Raw genomic sequence first — 6,000 nt, forward strand, 5'->3', positions numbered from 1 at the left:
CACCGAGGCCGCGTCCTTGGTTTGGGGGAAATGTTGAGGCTGCACATGGGTAGACTTCGCGTCCTTAAAATCCCCACAATGCTTTGCGCATGGACCAATTTCCCCAAATCTGTGGTGGAAGATGTAAGGCGGGGCCTCTCATATGACGCACACCTGCACACTTGCTAGCCTGTTCCACTCTTTGTTTTCCGAATGCCAGGAAGTATTCTTGCCTTGCTTCTGAAGCAAGATGCTCGGCTCGGCTGTGCTACCAAGCCAGCATCCTCGCGATTGAGAAACAGCCCAGGTCTTTTGAGAATGGGTGTGACAGCAGCCAGTTTGAGAGAGGGGGGAACTGATCCAGATCTGAGGGAGGAGTTCATGATGGTGGCGATGAGTTGGGAGATGGCAGGGAGGCTCTCTTTAACACATTTGGAGGGCATTGGGTCAAGTGTGCAGGTGGAGTTAATTCCAGTCATGAAGTCGGACAGTTGCATGGGGGTCACAGGGGAGAAGTGGGACAGGGGCTGTGAGGTGAAGGGGGGGGGGCAGGAGGGGAGGTGGGGGGGTGCTGATGTCAGATTGCTGTAAATATTGTTGATTTTGGTTTAGAAAAACGAGAGGAAGGAGTTGCACTGTTCGGTGGTGAAGGATGAGGTGGCGTTGTCACAGGGTTTGAGAAGTTTGCTGATGGTGGAGAACAGACGCTTGGGGTTGCTGGAGGCTGCCAGACTGAATGAGTTGTGAGTAGTAATTAGACCGGGCTGCTTTGAGTGCGTTACTGTACTGCTGGAGATAGTCTTTGTAGATTTGTATATGGACTGTTAGTGTGGTTTTCTTGTGTTGGCGTTTCAGTTGACGTTTCCTTGATTTAATTTGGCGGAGTTCGGGGGTATACCAGGGGGCGGAGTGTATGAAAGAGACATTTTTAGTTTTTGTGGGGGCCAGTTCATTGAGACAGAAGGAGAGGGTGCTGTTATAATAGTCCACAAGTTCAGATGGGTTTTCAGAAAGTGAAAGAAAAGAGACAGACATCTTGCAGGTAATGGAGATAGTGATAAAGGTGAGATGGATTTGAGATTTCTGTAGGTTATTGTGCGTTTTTGCTTTTGGGCGGGGATGGGGATGTTGATGATGTCCATGATGATGGCCAGGTGATCAGAGATGTGGAGATTGAGGCTGGACAGATGATGGATGGTGAGACCAGTGGAGCAGACCAAGTCCAGGATGTGACCACCACGGCTGTGTGTTGGGAAGTTGATGTGTTGAGAGAAGTTGCAGCATGAAGGGTTTCCAAAACTTCAGAGGCATATTTGCAGGTCGGGTCGTCAACGTGAATGTTAAAATCACCTAAGAGGAGAACAGATGGGGATATGGCAGAAAGCTGAGTGAGAAGGTCAGAGAGGTCTGAGAGAAAGGAGGGGTTTGGCGTCGGGGGACGGTAGATGATGGCTGTGACGAGGGGAGTGGGACCAGAGAGTTTGAAGACCATGGTGTTCAAATGAAGAAACATCGGGGATGGAGATTATGGTCGTTTTTATGTCCTTTCTGATAATAGCAGCTATGCCACCACCCCGCTCTTGTGGGCGAGGTTTGTCGATGTATGTGAATCCTGGGGTGATTTGATTTATAGAAAAATAGTCCAGGGGTTTTTGCCACGTTGAGGCGAGATGGCATTTATAGTTACCAGGAGTCTAGTACTAGGAGCAGGCCTTCACAAAAATAGCTAGCATACTGCAGCTTTCCCTCCTCTCTACTTTAAGGAATATATGTTTGACTGACCTGAGAGCGGACCAGTCCAGAAGAAAGGAGGAAGAAAATAAAGCAAACTCAAAATGTGGGCATTTCTTGAAAACTATTCACAAGTCCGTACATGGCTAGCATCATGCTCTGCAACAGTAAGGCCTGCTGCATTGCCCACTGTAACAACCCAAATTGGTATGAGCAGTCTAATGTCGCGTTTCCACTACACGGCCTCGCTCGGCCCCGCTCGGTATGGCTGGGCCTCGTTAGGACTGGCTCACTTTATGGCGCATTTCCATTACAGTTTAGGAACTGGGGCAGTATCTATAGTAACGCAGTGTAGGCGGAGCCGTGACGTGATCTTCAGAGGACCCCAGAAAAACAACACAGCCGTTAGCTGTTAGCACTCAGAGCTCACAGCTCCTCATATATGTTCAGAAACTAGACAAAAGTTAAACAAGTACAAACCACAGACTGCCTGTGTCATGGTGAATACAGTCGCTGCTTTATTTATGTCTGTATAGGCCGTTGTTGTGAGTGTGGACGGTCGGGGCATATACTGCGTTAGCTTAGCCAATCTCCATTTAGAAAACAAGCATTTTAAAAGGTTTTTCCCCTGCCGTCTGTCTGCAGACTTGACAAAGCATTAATTCATGGTTTTTACTAACCGGTATCAGTATGTTGTTACTTCGGCATCATTTTGAAACGTGTATTACAATTAAATCACGGTCAAATATGTCCATCTTGTTGTAGTTGTTGCCCCCTTGCCAGCGACGCTCTCTCTAGTTTAGCATACTCAGCCCGACTCAGCCTCGTTGCCTCTGGCCCTGGCCCCACGATTTTATGAGGCCAGAAAAACTGTGAATTAGGACCCGCCGGCCGGTACTAGGCCAAGTGGAAACGCAACCAAAGACGGGCCGCTGACGTCACAGCCCTCTTAAACCGGGCTGCAGGCTGTAGTGGAAACGCGCCATTATATAGCCTCCCACCATTAGGTGCTACCAAAAAACAGGCCTGTTACTTACAGTCACACCTGTTACACATATAATAGTGAAACACAAGTCAAACTATATCAAACATGAAATCCACAATACTAAACACGCATTTATGAAGCTATTTATAATTAATACATTAAAAACAATACAGAAAAAGCTACCAACAACTATATCACCCCCTACTGTAGCTTACTCGGTGAAACTGTTTTTACTTTACAAAAAGGTGTTGTTTCCACTGGGACCGTTTTAACCGCGGACCATTAGTGTTAGAGCGCTCAGGTAAGATGTAGGCTACCTTACGCTGTATATCTGCACACTTACAATAAAGCACACTTAAAGGTGGGGTAGGTAATTTTGGAGAAACCAGCTCGAGTACGCTAGAATTTGAAAATACACAGCCGGAAAAAATCTGCCACTTCCTTACAGAGCCCCTCCTCCAACACACACGAACGCGCACATGACCAATGAGGGCACGAGATAAGTTTGTGCACAGATGGAAGGCTGACAGGCAGGTAGGCCATCCAGTTAATTTAGCCGGGCCGGCTAAAATGATTGGTCGTGCTATGGATTTTTTGTCAAAGCACTTAAGATATTCATTGCTATCGGGATGTTAAGAGCATTCCATGGAATATAACAAAAAGTGTATACACACGCCACACTTGCTTGTCTGTTTGTTAACCAAGTGTTCCAGTATGTGTTTGTGCTAAAAATGCTATTATCTAACTGTAGGCAACAACCTAATAGTGCAAACAATGCTTCGCCTTTAGCCTAATGAAACTCTACACAAACATAACGTAGACCTAGATCCCCTCCGTTACAATATTGCAAATGAAGGGTGCTTTAAATAAAAAATTATATCATATTTCTTACTCAACATTATTTTCATAAGCGTGTAACGCTTGTGTTGTGTCCCATGTAAATGAATTGCACTGATTATGCCCTCTTTCGATTTTTGTGGACAAATTGCTTTTTTCTTTTCCCACATCAATGTTATAAAATAAAAAATAAATACAGAACCAGTGTAATTAGTTGCACTTTTGTTTTTACCTAGGCTACTATACAAAGTTAAACATTTCTATCAAGCTGTATTAGTAGCCTATTTACCCTATGGGATTTTATTTATTTATGAAAGAATCTTTGTTACCTAGAAAAGCACTGAGTCCCATTTAATTATTTTAAGTTGACCTCATACTTTCAACCTATTTTGGCAGTTGTCTCTCGCTTCCTCCTTCTTTGTTTTTTCTGCATATAATGTGAAATTGCTAGTAAGCTGTCAGGTTATGGTAAGTTTTCCACGTTGGATAAATCTTAATGTCCTCTGGTCACTCAATGATGAAGCAGCATTGTAATGAAGCAGCTCAGTTTATATGGGCTCAGAACAGTCTCATAATACACACATGCACACAGAAGGATTCACACTTGTATTTCATGATCCGCAAAAGGATTCACACTTGTATTTCCGGATCCACACTTGTGTTTTTCAATGCACACACAAATGTGTTCCGTTTCATATACATGTAAATAAAATCCAAATAAGAAAAAAGTTTTACATATGTATTTTTGATCCTCACATATTTGTTTTCCGTTTAAAACCGCTGCACCTGCAAACACAAACCGCTTTCTGTGCATGGATCGCTCTGTATTCGTGTGTGGGTTTTTTGAGACTCCCCTGACGGTGACCCGATTCGTACTTGTAATTTTTTCTATCTATAGCCAATCAGATGTCTCCTCAATTCTAAGCCAATCACATGAGCGCGCCCCCACAAGGGTAGATTTCTTGCGTTCATGACGTAGCGCTTCATGTACGCATTTTGCGCTGTCCGGAGCTGACAGGTCCATGGAGCCTGCCTGCAGGCGCTAATCTCAGGACACCTCCACTCTCAGTACATTGCCACTTTCCGATCAGGAAATGCACGCAAATACAAGCCTTTATATTATTAAGGTACAGTGCCACTTTCCGAACCATTAATGAATGCTTGTGTACACAAAAACGGCAGGCAAAACTGTTTTAAATGTGTGTTTCCTGTATGGTGATCAGCTGCTTTATTTATGTCTGTATGAAGTTGTTGTGAGTGTGGAGGGAGCAGCTACAGGTTAGCTTAGCCTAATCGATCAGTGCACTACGAAGCCAGTGCTAGACAGTGAACTGTCAACTGGGGGAGCCCCGCCGGTCATTATCGGCCGATATTCACTCTTAATAGTTTGATCGGTGCTCTCTATAAAGGCCGATCAGGAGAGCTGGATCTGATCGATATGGACATAAACGCGAGTGAAGTTTTAGCGAGCTGCATGAGAAACTGACGGGCTGTCAGGAGAGAGGGAGGGAGAGAGGAAAAGAGATGATCCTTACTCCCGTGTTATTATCCGGTCATAGTCCGGTAATTACCTAACGGAAACGCTGCTACACAATTCTTATTATTATTATTATTGAAACATGACCGGTAAGTTTCAAATTTGTCCGGTAAAATTAAATTCTGTCCGCGGAAACCCTGCTCCGGACTACGCAAAATGCGTATATGAAGTGACATGAACGCAAGAAATCTACCCTCGTGGGGGCGCGCTCATGTGATTGGCTTAGAATTGAGGAGACATCTGATTGGCTATAGATAGAAAAAATTACAAGTACGAATCGGGTGACCGTCAGGGGAGTCTCAAAAAACCCACACACGAATGCAGAGCGATCCATGCACAGAAAGCGGTTTGTGTTTGCAGGTTCAGGGGATTTAAACGGAAAACAAATATGTGAGGATCAAAAATACATATGTAAAACTTTTTTCTGTATTTGGATTTTATTTACATGTATATGAAACGGAACACATTTGTGTGTGCATTGAAAAACACAAGTGTGGATCCGGAAATACAAGTGTGAATCCTTTTGTGGATCATGAAATACAAGTGTGAATCCTTCTGTGTGCATGTGTGTATTATGAGACTGTTCTGAGCCCATAAGTTTAACTATAAAATTCATGCATAGATGTGTTACTGTTTTTAAATCACAACTTCCTCGTCTCTTCACTGACTATTTACCTAGCAATATATATTCATCTTTAACTTTTTGTTTTATTAAGAGGGTCATAATACATAATAATAATCAACTTTGATTGAGTTACTTATTTATATGTTGCTAGGTTCTTGTAGTTTTCTGCTGCTGTGGAACTTACATTTCTTGTGTGATCAAAACAGTTGAATATCTTAAAAAAGGGACAATGTTAATCATGAAGCATTGAATTGAAAGATAAATGAATCAAGTAGGTGCGGTGGTGATTTCCCCCCAGTGCTCCAG

Source organism: Trematomus bernacchii, unplaced genomic scaffold (genome assembly GCF_902827165.1).
Source record: "Trematomus bernacchii unplaced genomic scaffold, fTreBer1.1, whole genome shotgun sequence".
In the NCBI taxonomy this organism is placed as follows: Eukaryota; Metazoa; Chordata; class Actinopteri; order Perciformes; family Nototheniidae; genus Trematomus; species Trematomus bernacchii.